Source organism: Phyllostomus discolor, chromosome 3 (assembly GCF_004126475.2).
Source record: "Phyllostomus discolor isolate MPI-MPIP mPhyDis1 chromosome 3, mPhyDis1.pri.v3, whole genome shotgun sequence".
Lineage (NCBI taxonomy): Eukaryota > Metazoa > Chordata > Mammalia > Chiroptera > Phyllostomidae > Phyllostomus > Phyllostomus discolor.
This window is the reverse complement of record NC_040905.2, coordinates 44,226,630-44,242,605: the sequence shown is the minus strand read 5'-3', so window position 1 is coordinate 44,242,605 and position 15,976 is coordinate 44,226,630.

Genomic DNA, 15,976 nt, shown 5'->3' with positions numbered 1-15,976 from the left:
AGTGCCCTCTTCCTCTCTATCTTTCCCTGGACAGTCCCCTGGTAATCCACAAGGGTGTGCTGAGAAGCAGGATCAGGGACCCGGTGGGCAGGAAGGATGATTGGGGCTTCAGCCAGACACGTTGGGCTGCTTCCTGAGCAGGGGGAGACCTGGGCCCAGCTCCCCACACAGCCGGGTCCCAGTGCCGTGCTGACTCCACCCACAGACCTGGAGGAGGGGGTGGCTCAGGCCACATCGGAGAGATTGACTTGATTGCTGGGAACATGTCTGTCTACATAGGGCAGGCCAACTAAGGACACAGGTGTCACTGGGGAAAGTGGGGATGGACTCCCCTCCTGGAAGGCACTTAGAATGGGGCAATGGAGTCCTCCCGACATTTCCAGGTCGACTCTATGAGGACATCTCCCAGTTCCATGGAGGCTGCTCTGGGGTGTTTCCATGTTTTGGGGGACATGGGGCTTCAGAACGCTGAAGCTCACGCTCAGCGAGGGGCAGCACACAGGGAAGCTGATGGGATGGGAAAGTGCCCTCCTCTTGGCCCCGGCCTGCAGAGGGAACCGTTTCTGTTTTTGGTGTTGATTTTGTACAAGCAGATGAGTTTCATTTCGGGTGTTATCTCGCTACCCCCGCCTGCAGGTGCTAGTCCCAGCGGAGCCACTCTCCTCAGCTTCGCCTTAACTTGCTTTCATCTTTCTCGCATTTGCAATTTAAGGGATGTTTTCTTTTCCCACGTGAAAGCCCTTACATGGGATGCCAGCTGGGCAACGTCAACTACGAGGGAGAGCTGCCGCACTTTGGGGTGAGAAGCCAGAACGCCCAAATCTCATCCATGCCCTGGGCGGGAACCGAGCAACTCCTCTCGTCTTTCTGTGCCTCCGTTTCCTCGTCTGTGAAATGGAGTGAGACTGACGACTTTCTCCGTTGGCCTCCACCCTGAGGCCACGAAGAGAAGGGAGCTTTCTGGAGCAGGAGGGCCGACAGGAGCCCACCTCCCAGAAGAGCACTCACGGGCCAGGAGAATTCTAAAGGCAGCCCGGGCAAATCCACGCTTGGGCCTCAGTCTTGTCGGCTAATGATTCCAACTCACGTTAGGGAAGGAAGGAGCAGAGGATGCTGGTCATGCTGATGGTGAGCAGGAAGGACCGGGGATCTGAAGGCATCCTGATGCCCACTCCACCGCCGACGCTCGGGGGACTGGACTTCCTGAGAACACAGCTTGCTCTCATGGATCCTGCCTGACCTGACCTTCCTTCTACACACGAGGAAACTGAGGCCCAGAGAAACCTGTGCTCAGGTCAGTCCGTTTTCACACAGCTAGTCCGTGAAAAAGCCAGCACAAAATGAAAACAGTCCAGAGGTCTTCTCCTGCATTGAGCAAGGTGGGTTTCGGGATGAGCCCGTAGAAGTGGAAAGATGGACTGAGGAGGCAGCCAGAGGGAGCAGGAAGCGGTGGGGCAATGCCCAGGGAAGACAAACTCCTGGGAGAGAGACGACTCCACCTGTTCCCAGGAAGAGGGGCACATGAGGGCCCGTGAATACAGGGGGTGGGAGTCTGGAAAGGGGCCCAGTTGTCTGAAAGGGGGTTGGTGGCTGAATGTCCAACTTTCTTCACAGCAGCTCTGCCACTGGGGGAAAGCGCCAGGACCCCTTCCAAGTGAGGGCTCTTACGGGTGTGGGCCCCGGGAAGTGGTCAGGGCCTGGGGCTCACTTTCTACAGGTAGACGTGGGAGATATTGCAGGTTCAGTCCCAGACCCTGGCAATAAAGCACACTGTGATCTTTTTGCTGATGAAAGGTATTGCCTTCAATCTGTAAAAACTCAGCACTTGTGAAGTGCGACAGGGTGGAGCACGATGAAACGAAGGGCACCCGTATGTGGCACACATGCGTTTGCTGGGCCACTAAGTGCTATGTGGGTAAAGACTTCCCAGTATTGTAGCATAACTGTGTAAGCTTGAATTAAAGTTACTGCAAACTCAAGAATAGATCAAAAAACTAAATTTGATAAACTGCTGTAGCAGAGCTAATGCCTCTTTTTTTTTTTTTTAAAGATTTTATTTATTTATCCCCAGAGGAAGGGAGGGAGAAAGGGAAAAAAGCATCAATACGTGGTTGCCTCTCGCACACCCCCTACTGGGGACCTGGTCTCCAACCCAGGCATGTGCCCTGATGAGGAACTGAACTGGCGAACCTTTGTTTCACAGTCCGGTGCTCAATCCACTGAGCCACAGCAACCAGGAGAGCTAATGCCTCTTAAGGCCAATGTTGTTCCTCCAGTTAAATGAATTAGTAGGTGGCCAGCTGTAATGTTGACAGTTAGTCACACAGCTAAGTCTATTGGATGAATAAATAGGCAGACGGCTTCAATAATGACTAATATAGAACAAGTGGGGTGGGTGATGACTCTTAGGTGGGAAATAGGCTAAAGATTTGTTTTGTGGCAGAAACCAGTAACTACTGTTCTGCCCATAGGGGACTTCCCATTCTTAGATTTATTGACAGCTGTGTGGGATGTGTAAATGAATGTGGTAGTAGATTTGGTAGTGCCTAGTAGATTTGATGATAGGAATATTAGAAATCAGGCCTGTCCTTTATCATTGTGAATGGCTACTATTTAAAAAAATTTTTTGCTTGTTATTCTATTACCGTTGTCCCAATTTTTCCCCCTTTTCCCTCCTCTACCCAGCTATTTGTTTTGATGTAAATTGAATTAGTCATTGTTGGATAAAAATAAAAAGAACCTATTAGTTAGGTTTGGGATATAAAATGCTTGGAGATAGAGTAACAAGTAATCCTATTATGGTTGGGTTAGTGACAGAAGCAAATAAATTTTTGTTCATTTTGTTTCTTAAGGGATATAATATTTCGATGTTTTAATTGTCTAGTTCTGGGGGTGAAGGATAAAAGTGTTTTGAAATTTTTTAATTGAAATACAATGAATGATACTGTAATTGATAAAATATAATCATGTTGATGTATCCTGTGGCATATCATTAAGAAGAGGTTGAAACTCTGTCTTTAACTTAAAAGATTAATGCTATTTAGTTTTTTTAAAGATTTTATTTATATTTTTAGAGAGAGAGGAAGGGAGGGAGAGAAACATCAATGTGTGGTTGCCTCTCACTCACCCCCTACTGGGGACCTGGCCTGCAACCCAGGCATGTGCTCTGACAGGGAATTGAACTGGCAAAGCTTTGGTTTGCAGGCCCGTGCTTAATCCACTGAGCCACACCAGCCAGGGCACTACTTAGTTTTTTAATGACTTCATATTACAGATGCTGATCATTCATTGAAATATTTTAGTAGAATCAATTTAAGGACAATAGGCATAAAGATATGATTCAACCAACAAATTTTTGATCATTGTCCATAGTAGTATAAACCTGATGTTAGGGTTGTTTAATTAAGGCACCTGGAGTGATATTTATCTTTTAGCCTAGAGAGGGAATACATAGCTCATGGGTGCCAGCCATCTTTGGACTAATTTAGTATTCAGGTTGTTACTTCTATAGGTAGAACTGCTTCATTATCAACTTCTAGTAGTCACAGTTCTGGCTTTTGATCAGTTGCAAAAGTTACATAAATCTTTGTAGTCTGTGTATACACAGCTTGAATATCATTGGTGGCTATAGGTTTTTACAGTTAGGGAAAGTTATTGATTTCATCTATTATATAAAGAATTTGCAATGGTAGAGCAATTAAAATGAAGACAACAGGTAGATTAGTTCAAACTGTTTCCACATGTGCATCTGTTGCACTTGTGTGGGTTTGTTCAGTTGTTAATAGTAATGAAATAATGTGAAGGGCTAATGAATTAGGAAAACGATTCTTTGTCCATGATCATGAAAATGTAAAGAGTTTCTGTAGTAAGTGATGTTGCATCTTGGTATCTTAGTTGGAATGGACATGCCATACAGATATAAAGGGTTCGAAACTACAATATTTTAACTTTTAAAAAGTGATGTAACTTTTACTCTCTCACTTACTGAGAAAGACATAGTTGTTATGAGGTTGGCTTGAATCCACTTGGAGAAAGTTCAGTTTCCTCCTTTCTTATGTTAAATGTGCAGAAGTAGGTTCTTCAAATGCAGGATGAGGTGGGCGACATCCATGCAATCATCTGAGACTGGTGGTTTGAGATGGGCAGTGGTTAATTCTACTGCTGATGCTTCTTGTTTAGATGCCAATGCTTCTCAATGTATAAAAACTCCTAATTCGTGCTACCGCTGCTAATGAAATGAGTGAGCCTGTGGGTGAGACGGCATTGCATGTTGTGTTTGCAGCTTGATGGTTGGGTCCTGCTGTGGCATTCCTGAAAGGCCAAGAAAATGCTGCGGAAAGAGAGTTATATTACCGCCTACAAATATAATTGTACAATAAGGTTTTGCTCAGGCAGAGTTGAGTGGTTTAGGCCATAAGCCTGAAAATAATGGAAAGCTATGGACAACTCCTCCTACAACTGGCAAATACTGCTCTGTAGAAAAGACATAGTAAACATGGGTTACTATTGGGTTAGCCAATAAGTTTTTGATTTTTTTCTGTTAAGATGGCTCTTGTTGCACTTAGCTGTCTTTAACTTCATTTGAAACAATTTTGTTAGACTGTATTGTGACAGCTGTCGTATCAGTGTGCATTAAAAAACTTATCAAACTTGGTGAATTTTTGTGTAGCCATTCTAATATTGAAGATGGAAGATAATAAGCAACATTTTTAGCATATTATAATTTATTATTTCAAGAAAGGTAAAAATACAACTAAAACACAAAAAAAGATTTGTGCAGTATATGGAGAAGTTGCTGTGACTGATCAAATGTGTCAAAAGTGAGCTGCAAATTTCAGACTTTCTATTTCTTTCTGATTCAGTCTTGGTAATCTGTATGTTTCTGTTAATTTTTTTCATTTCTTCTAGTTGTCCAGTTTGTTGGCATATGTTAGTTCGTAATAGCCTATGATTTATTATATCTCTTTGGTATCAGTTATAATGTGTCCCTTTTTGTTTATAATTTTGTTGATTTTTGTCCTTTTTCCATGGTTAATCTAGCTAAAGTTTCGTCAACTTGTTTATCTTCTCAAAGAATCAACTTTTAGTTTGGGTAATTTTTTCTGTTGTGTTCCTGTTCTCTAATTCGTTTCTGCTCTAATCTTTATTATTTCTTTCCTTCTCACCTTGGGCTCTGTTTGTTTTCTTTTTCTAGTTCCTTAAAATGTGGAGTTGAATTGTTTATTTGGGACATTTTTTGCTTCTTAATGTAAGCATTTATTGTAATGAACCTCCCTCTTAGAACTGCTTTTACTATATCTCATAAGTTTGGGTAGCTGTGTTTCCATTAGCATTTGTCTTGAAATACTTTTTAAATTCCCCATTTAATTTCTTCTTTGATCCATTGGCTGTTTAGAACAGTACTATTTAATTTCCATTTATTTATGAATTTTCTAGTTTTCCTCGTACTGTTGATTTCTAGTTTCATACCATTGTGGTCAGTGAAGATACTGGTATGATTTCAGTCTTCTCGATTTTCCTAAGCGTTGTTTTGTGGCCTAACATATGGTCTGCCTGAGAAAACGTTCCATGCGTACTTGAGAAGAGTGTGTATTCTGTTGTTGTCATCAGATAGAATGTTCTGCGTGTGTCTGTTAGGTCCCTTTGATCGATAGGGTTGTTCAGATCTGCAGTTTTCTGGTCCTCTGTCCAGATGATCTGTCTATTGTTGAAAGAGAGGTATTAGAGTCCCCAACTATTATATTATTGCTGTTAATTTCTCCTTTTAGTTCTGTTAGTTTTCATTTTATGCATTTAGATGCCCTGATGTTGGGAGCATAAATATTTAAATTTTATATTTTCTTGAGGTATTGACCCCTTTATCAAACCCTTATCTCTTTTTTCATCAGTTTAAAGTGTATATTTTTTTATATAAGAATAGTTATCCCTGCCCCTGCTTTTATTACTATTTGCCTGAGTATCTTCTATGTCTTGACTGTCAGTCTGTGTGTGTCTTGTAGGTAGTATGTGATTGTATGTTTGAAAAGATCCATTCAGCTATTTTATGTATTTTGATTGAAGAACTTAATCTGCTAAAGTTTAAAGTAATTATTGAAAAGTAAAGACTTATTGCCATTTTGTTTGTATTCTTGAGCTTTATAAATCATCGTTCCTTGTTTCTTACCCTTCTGTCTTTGTGGATATGTTTTGATGTCTTATATTAGTATGCTTTGGCTTCTTTATCATGTCCTTTTGTGTAATTACTATAGGTTTTTTCTCTGTGGTTCCTATGAGGCTTATATGAAATACCTTAAAATCATAAAATGCTACTTTAAAATTTTTTTTTATTTATTTTTAGAGAGAGGAGAATGGAAGGAGAGAGGGAGAGAAACATCGACAAGAGAAACATCGATGTGAGAAACATCGATTGGTTGCCTATTTTATGTGCCCCGACTGGGGACTGAACCTGCAACCCAGGCATGTGCCCTGACTGGAAATCAAACCCATGACCTTTTGCTTTTCAGGACAATGCCCAACCAACTGAGCCATGCCAGTCATAGCTAAAATTCTACTCTAAATTAATAACAACTAGAATTCATGCACTTTACATTTTTACTTCTCCCCCCTCACATTTTAGGTTATAAATGTTACAATTTATACATTTTTAAATATTGTGTAACTAGTAACAGGTGGTTATAGTTATGGTTATTTTGTACTATGCTTTTAAATTTTTTAAATTTAGAGTTGTAAGTTAATTATGCACTACCATTATCATATTACAGAATCCAACTTTGACTATGTATTTACCATTACCAGTAAGTTTTACACTGCCTTATGTTTTTATGATGTTAATTAGCATTCCTTTATTTCCACTCAAAGAACTCCCTTTAGCATTTCTCGTAAGACAGATCTAGTGGTAATGAATTCCCTTAGGCAGTATTTTTTTTTTTTTCAGGAAAGTCCTCGTACTTCCTTCATTTCTGAAGAACAGCTTCATTGACTATAGTAACTTTGGTTGACATTTTGTTTTCCTTCAATACTTTGAATATGTCCACCTATTCTCTTCTGGACTGAGAAGTTTCTTTTGAGAAATCTGCCTATATTCATATGGGGGTTCCTTTGTATATAACTTCTCTCTTTTATCTTGGTGCTTAATTTTTTTTTTTTTTTTTTTGCCTTTGCCTTTTGACAATTTCATTGTGTGTCCCAATGTAGCGCTCTTTGGGTTCAACCTATTTGGAATCCTTTGGGCCTCTTGGATCTAGATGTCTATTTTTCTCCTCAGGCTTGGAAACTTTTAAACATATTTTCTGTTACTTTCTTTCTCTCCTCCTTCTGAAATTCCCATAATGCAAATACTGCTTCTTTCCATTGTGCCCCATAAGTCCTACAGGGTTTCTTCACTTGTTTTCATTCTTTTTTCTTTATGCTCCTCTGACTGGATAATTTCAATTGTCCTACCTTCCAGGTCACTGGTTCTTTCTTCTGCATGGTCAAGTCTGATTTTGAAGCTCTCTATTGAATTCTTCAGTTATTGTATTTTTCAGCTATAGGATTTGTTTTTTTTCCAATGGTTTCTGTTTCTTTGTTGGACTTCTTGTTTTGTTCATAGGTTGTTTTCCTAATTTTGTTTAGTTTACTGTGTGTTCTTATAGTTCACTAAACTTTTTTAAGAAGATTATTCTTCTTTGACAGTTCTTAGATCTCCGTTTCTTTAGAATCAGTTATTAAAGCTTTATTAGATTCCTTTGGTGGTATCATATTTACCTGGTTTGTAAATGATCTTTGATTCCTTATGTTGACCCCTATGTATCTGAGTAAATGATCTCCTCTTCTAGGCTCTGCAGATTCCCTTTGGCAGAGACGGTTTTTCACCAGTCAGCTCAGTCCTGGGTTTCTGGACATGTCTGTTGGTAATGCCTTTGGGCAGGTGGGGTCTGCTATTACAGTCTGTTTTTGTATGAGGCAATTGTTTGAGCTCTGAGGCTCGAGGTGAGGGGTGTATGCCACTGGCTAAGAATAGCTAGACAGCCCTGCTGGCTCAATTTTTCTGCCCAAGCAAGCTTATAGGATGGGCTTCAGTTACTGGGATTCTAAGATGAGGCTTACTAGACATTTGGGACTGGGGACTAAATGCTAGTATGTGGGGCTATGAATTAGCTTCTCTGCCATGACTGGGCAGCAGGATGGGACCCAGGGACTTCATGGTTTGTTATTTAGGGGCCTGAATTAGGCAAGAGTGTGCATTAAATATCCTGGTCAGATGAGGTCACCAGTTTTGCCCTGAAGACAAAAAAAGCCATAGGCTGTGCTTTCTGTCCAAGTTGCACCGTAGACAGGGCTGTTGGATGAGCAACAGTTTCCTGTGTGCTCTCATTCCCTGGTCAGGCAGGCTGACAGCTGTATTCAGCAATAAGAGGGCTACAAATTAGCTTTCCTGCCCACACAAGCAGGGAAAAGCAGCTCAAAGGCCACTAATGCTCTTTGTTTATGGTTGGACTCAAGCCAACTGTGTACCATGTTCCCTGGCCAAAGAGGGCCACTGACTTTGCTCACAGGGGGTGCAATAAGCTCTGTCTATCTTCCTCTCAGCTGGAGAGTTGCTGGGTTACACAGCTTTTGGGTGTTCTCTCCCACTTAGCTGGGGGCCATCTTCTGCAGTGGGTGAGGTTGTATGTCTGGTTCTAGCTTGGGTTGGCCTGGGAGGGCCTATTCCAGGCAACTCCCACATTTTCCCCAAACAGGCTTTCTGGTTGAATGGGGCCAGGAGCCATATCTGCAGCAGGTAGGACTATGGTTTAGCTCTTCTCCCTGGGCATAGACAGCCCAGGCTCTAGGTCTGATAGAACTCCTCATTTGGGAAACCAGGTTAAGCAGACCTGCACCCTGCCAAATGCCCCATGTGCCACAGCCAGGCTCTGCAGATGAGCAAAGCCATAGTCTGGGACTACTACTTCAGTTCTGCAGGTAGGACCTTGGTCTACCAAGACCCAAATACTGATTGTTGGAAGCCTCTCCCTGCTTTGTCTCAGTTGGCTCCCAATGGTTGAGCCCCATAGATTCCTCTGCAATCCTCATTGGGTGAAACTATAGCAGGGGATTCCATGAAGCAACCCACAATGCTGGGGCGAGGGTGAATGTCACCCCTGGGCTCTCTCTTCACTGGAGGTACCATTGGCTCAGGGGATACCTCTCGGGATGGTGCTGCACCAGAGGGGCAAAGCAGTCAGTGTGTAGCTTTTCCTCTTACCCTTCTAACATGGTCTCTCTTGGTCTCTATGGCATAGAGGGATACCTCAGCCTTACTCCCTTGTTCTAGGATTCTTTCAGTAGTGGTTGGTTCATTAATAGTTGTTAGTTGTTCTGGTGAGGGGGAGCAAAGTCAGTAATGACCTAGGTTGAGAGCTTGGCGATATCACTTCCTTTATTTATTTTTCTTTTTAAAGATTTTATTTATGTGTAGAGAGGGGAAAGGAGGGAGAAAGAGAGGGAGAGAAACATCAATGTGTGATTGCCTCCTGTACACCCTCAACTGGGGACTTAGCTCCGCAACCCAGGCATGTGCCCTGACCAGGAATTGAACTGGTGACACTGGTTCACAGGCCAGCAATCAATCCACTGAGCCACACCAGCCAGGGCCCTTTTTGTTATTTCATGAATAATCATTCATTCAGATAAACCCCTCTGAAGCCCCTGGTGGGAAGCCCCTGGTAGGAAGCCTCCTGATAATATAATAGGGGCATTTTCACCAGGGGCTACATCAGCCTGTTTACAGCTAATAGCTGTAATTAGCAGCCTGTTTATAGTAGTGGATGATGAAATTTGATATAAAATCGATAGTGGTACAATGTCCTGTCATGGTGTTAAAGTCGGGCCAGATGCCAGTGGAACGGCAGCTTCTGTAAGTCTGGGCACTCAAGGGGAGAACAGAGCAAGTCCAGGTTTTATGATGAGCGCTATTGTCATTGGCCAGAATGCACTGGATTCATAATAGTAGCCATTATTATTTTAATCCTCACCTGAGGACACATTCCTTGATTTAGAAAGAGAGGAAGGGATGGATGATGGAGCGAGGGGTGGGGGGGGACAGACAGACATTGGTGTGAGAGAGAAACATCGACTGGCCGCCTCCCGTACATGCCCTGCCTGAGGAGCAAACCCGCGACCTAGGCCTGTGCCCTGCCTGGGAATCAGACCTGTAGCCCTCTGGTGTGCAGGGCGACACTCAGCCAAGGGAGCCACCTGGCCAGGGCCACAGCAGCTGTTACTGAAAGTACAGATCTGGTGGCTTGAGTAACATGTTTAGTGAATGCTCTCATGGCTTGCGGGTCGAACTTGTTAAACATGGAGTAACAGCTAATACGTTTACTTCAAAGCTGGTTCAGATCATTAATCACTGTGAGTTTAATGTAACAATCGTAGTTCCTGATAGTGGCAGGAAAATAAGGAGATTTATTGGCACAGGAAGAATATAAACCAGTGCTTTGGGGATATGGGCCTGATAGCGTACAAAGCCGACCTGACTACAGAGTGTGGTACAATGCGGTACCACAGACTCTTTTTTTAAATTCTTAAGAGCAGGTTCTATCCCTATAATGCTAGAAACAAGAGGATTGAAACATGTATAATTTACTCTATCAAGGTAACTCTTTTAAGACATTTCTTTTGTGTGTGGTGAGATGATTGGTGTAATAAACAATACATGTCATATGCAAAGGGCTAGTGTTCAAGTTAGGAAAATTCCTCATGGAAGATGTGTAAATTCACAGAAGAGGCTGATTCTTGAGCAAAGTTTTGATGGCAAAATGGACTATAGTTCTGCTATATGGAGGGTACAAACTGCTCCTGGGAATAACACTGTTGTAATAATGACGACGACGATGGCGATCACGTCAGCACGTTCTGCTAGGAAGCACAGGGCCAGTGGGCCTACTGCGCACACAGTGTGGCAGCTAAAAACGAGTTGTGCTCCTCCTCCTGCTGGGTCCAGTGGAGCTCAGCTGGTTTCTGGTAAGTCTGAAATAAATTGTTTTATGGCGAGGGGTCAAGGTGGAAAAATTAGCCGTAAGTATTCTTGATGGTGACTAATGTTGAGGTGAATTTATTCACAGAATTTATAATAGAATGATTGCTAGTGTTACTGCATATGAAATTGTGCTACTGCTTGTACAGACACAATCATATTTTGAATTTAAAGCTCAACCCGACCAAAGAACAGTGCACCTGGGTTTATGCTTGATTAATGGATATGGTATGGGTAATGGAATTCATAGTGTCAGGGCCACAGTGAGGGCTAGGGTTGGTGCAGTAATACACATCTTGAGGGTATTAATGGTTGTAATGGTTCTTTAATAGCTTGGTGGCATCGACAGTGGGTTGGGGCAGGCTTTGGTCCTTTATGGAGTTGAATATAGCTTAGTACTTTTCATTCAATTGGTGCTATACAGTAATAAAGAATGTCACAATGAGTAAAATGGGAATAATTAATAAAAGAAAGTTAACTATAAACATTGTTAAGGAGAAAAGTTGAACCTCTGATTATAAAGTTTTAAGTTTTATGCTATTACCAAGCTCTGATAGTCTACAAACCCTATTCTTGGGCAGGGCTGGTATAGGTTAATTAGATTAAGATTATATCTACTAATTTGAAGGTGCTTTTGTAAAGTAGCATTATTTTTCTTGTTATTTTTGTACAAGGAGAAAGAAGAAACAGAAACCGACCTAGATGACTGTGGTCCGAACTCAGGTCTCAAAAAACTTTAGTCACTGAACAAACGAACCATTAGTAGTAGTTACACCCCTGGATGTCCTGATCCAACATCAAGGCCATAAACTCTATTGCTGATACAAACTCTGGAGTAGGACTGCCCTGCTATCCCTCAGGTAACGTGTCAGGCTTTGTCTAAGAGGACGGTAGATAGGCTGTATTAGCAAGATTAGTGAGGTTTATTGGGGTTTATGTAGAGTGATGTAAAGCACCATCAAGTTCTTTGAGTCTCAGGCATTTGCTAGTAGTACTCTGGTAAGTGATTTTGTTACAGTAACTATTTGGGTTTAGGACTGAAGCATAGTGGGGCATCTAATCCCAGTCTGACTCTCAGCTAACAGGGAAGGAGGAATAACCGTCACTCTCATCATTTTTTTTTTAGCCATAGCTTTTTACAGCCTAATTAAAACTTAATTTTGTAATGAAAATCTTTGACACACTTTATGCTAAAAATCTTAGTTGGTTAATTGGATGACTGGAGGCTGGTGCAAAATAGACAACCCTTGTTAAGTTTAACTTAGTCAAACTTCAGTTCACAGCTTAATTTTTATCACTGCTGTTTCTGGTGGGGGTGCCGTTAGGGACAGTGTAATGGGCTATTTGCTAACATGCTTGATGCCTGCTCCTTTCAGTCACTGGAGATGTAGAGGCCATTCTCACTGGGATGCAGACCCTTGCATGTGTAATTAAGAATTAACAACAGGGCTGGACCAAACCTGTGTTTGTGGAATGAGGAAACTCATGTAGGCATTTCAGTGCCTCTACTTATGAAGCTACATTAACAAATACATCAGGGGCTTCCTATCCATTGAAATGGGACTTTAAATTGCACGCGAGTTGTTAGTGGAAGTATTTTCAACTACTGGGGAATAAGTTTTTCTAGACCATAGATTTCAATGTGACGATTTTAGTGTTACAAATTTTTATTTGGTGAAGGATCTTGGCTAAAATATGTCTCAGTTTAATTTGTAACTTACATACTTAGAGTGGGATAAGCTTTTATGTACTGTTATACTTTAATCTTGTTTTGGGCATTTGCCAAGGTTGTTAATAAATATATACAGCTTAAGGTGTACAGGGGGTAAGGGAGGTTTGCTAAGTTAGTTTTTATTTGGTAAACACACATGTACATGTACCGTAGTTCCCCTTATCCATGACTTTGCTTTCTGTGCTTTGTTACCTGTGGTCAACTGAAGATATTAAATGGGAAATTCCTGAAATGGACAATTTTTGCTTTAGGTTGCGTGCTATTCTGAGGAATGTGGAAAAATCTCACACTGTCCCACCACATCCCATCCAGGACTCGACTCCGCCCTCTGCTCAGCACATCCATGCTGTGTGCACATCCATGCTGTGTCATCTGCTCAGCCGTGAGTCACGCAGCAGCCATCTCCACCAGAACGGCTCGTAGTATCATGGTGCCTTGTTCAATATTTTATTTAATAAAGGCACCAAAGTCATTTATAACTTTTCACAGTATATTTTGTAATTGTTCTGTTATTGTTGTTCTTAATCTCTTACAGTGTTTAATTTATAAATTAAACTTTATCATAGACACGTATGTGTAGGAAAAATATCGTATATATAGGGTTCAGTACTATCTGCAATTTCAGGCGTCTGCGGGGGTCTTGGACCGTATCACCCCCAGATAAGGGGGGACTACTACACATGTAAAATTCCCTTACGTGCTATAAGCATTGACTAAGTAAGACCTCTTGGCTGATGTTAGTAAAGGTAAATATCGTTCAACAGAAGCCTAATTGCAGGTTGCTGGACTGTTAAGGTCTCAGATGGCTAAAGGTGAGCCATAGCATCTCCCCCTAATTACAAGATACCAAATGTATGATAATTCAGCTACGTGTGAGTATGGGCTGACTAAAATGTCTTATTTAAAAGGACAGAGTGGGTGATTTTAAATGAGATGGTCATGAAGAAAGAACCAGACACCAGATACAGTTCAGTTCTAGAAAACCCCATGTTATGAGCCTGGAGCAAGAAGGCGGCACATTTGTAGACGCGTCGCTGGTTTCCTGCAGCTGGGGACTGAGGAAAGCCATCTGAGCTTGGTGACTGAGCTGGTAGGACATAACAGGGTATGTACAATCAGTAACAAAGAGCATCATGTTCTTTGTGTGGGGGTCAAACACATGGTGAAAGGAGACTAAATTTTGGGTGATCAGTGCACAGTGCAATGTACAGGTGCTGTATTATATTGGACACTTGAAACTTACATAATCTTAATAACCAAGAGTACCCCAATAAATTTAATTTAAAATATTGACCCACAGAATCACAAATGAGTAAGTGCTTGTTGTTCTAGGCCACAAAAATATGTTCTATGTAGTGTCAATTATATCTATTAGTTTACGAATAGTCATGTGGAAGAGAATTTTATGCACAATGAACCATCCTGTTATGTAATCGTAGTTTGATGTGCCTGCTTATGTACATGGAGTAAACAGTTAATATATGATTGTACATAGTATGTGTCATGTAAATCAAGCACGTAGGTGCTAATACACTGCAATGGGGTAGGCAACTTAATACATGTAGTACATAGTAATGGAGTAGTCTAGAATGTTTTTTAATTTTTAAGAGTTTATTTTTAGAGAGAGGAGAAAGGAGGGAGCAAGAGGGAGAGAAGCATCAATGTAAGGTTGCCTCTCGTGCGCCCCCTACTGGGGACCTGACCCACAATGCAGGGACGTGCCCTGCCTGGGAATCGTACCAGTGACTCTGGTTCACAGGCTGGCACTCAATCCACTGAGCCACACTAGCTAGAGCTCACTTGCTTTTAATATTGACATAGCATGTGACAATGTTTCTCTGTTGATGAGCAACTTTCAGGGAATAGTTTAAGTACAATTTCAGCTTTGGTTGCTGATGATGGCACTGGAGCTTCTTCCTTGATGACCTAGGGAGGTTTTTTACCTTTCCTGATTTACAAGACCAGAGCAATAAATATGCTATGAAGACTCTTCACTTTAGAAGATTATACTTTTTAACTTATTAATTTGAGAGAGAGGGAGAAACACTGATTTGTTGTTCCACTCATTTATGCATTCATTGGTTGCTGCTTGTGTGTGCCCTAACTGGGGATTGAACCTGCTATCTTGGCATATCAGGATGGCCTAGATTATTTTCAATTAAGCTTGTGAGTGGCGTAAGGACAAGAATTAGAAAATATAAGACTGATGGTAGTTGGCCAATGATAATAAATGGGTTGTCAACTGCTTGTCTTCCAATTCATGTTAATGCTAGTAGGTCTGCTATGAGTAGTCAGAATAAGCAATGGATGAGGAGTCAGAATATTATGCTTTGTGGTTTGGATGTAAGAGGCATTGGGATAATTGCTAGAGTTAGAACAGAGACAATTAGAGCTAATATGCCACCTAATGTATTGGAGATGGATCATAAGATTGCATATGCAAATAGGAAGTTTCACTCTGGTCTAATGTGTGGTGGAATATTAAGAGGATTAGCTGTGTGCAACTGCCTGGATCTCCTAGAAGAATGAGTGACAACAGGATTAGTATAGCTAAGTGCAGAATTAAAAGTCCTAGAATATTCCCAATTGCATGGTAAGGGTGAAATGGAATTTTGTCTGTCAGATGAAATTCCTGATGAATTATTTGATCTTGTTTCATAAAGAAATAGTAGGTGAATAATTATTAGGCCTGAAATAACAAATGGGAGAATGGAGTAGAAGATGGAAGCATCGGGTGAGTGTAGCTGTCAACTGAGACTCCTCCTCAGGTCCATCGGGCTGGACTAGTGCCGATGTAGAGAATGGCTGAGGGATTTCTGGTAACTGTTGCTGCTCAGAAGACCTCAGGCTAGAATCTAGTCTTATAAATGCTACAGCTATTACTGTGAATAAGATGATGCCAGTATTTCATGTTTCTAGGGAGGTGTAAGATCCATAACATAGGCCTCGCCCTACTTGAATGAATAAGCAAATCAAGACAACAGACACTCCACTGGTGTGTGCATGTTGAATGATTCATTTGGAGTTCATGTTTCAGCAGATGTGGGTTACAGAGCAGGAGGTGATTATTATATGTGATGCGTAAGTGTATTTGTAAAGTCAAGCAGATTCCTAAAAGGGAGTCAAAATTTCATCATGATAAAATATTCAATGGGGCTGGTAAATCAATGAATGTCACTAATAGTTTTAATTAGTGGGTGGGATTTATAAGTATTGGTCATTAGTTTTCTTATAGCTGAAAT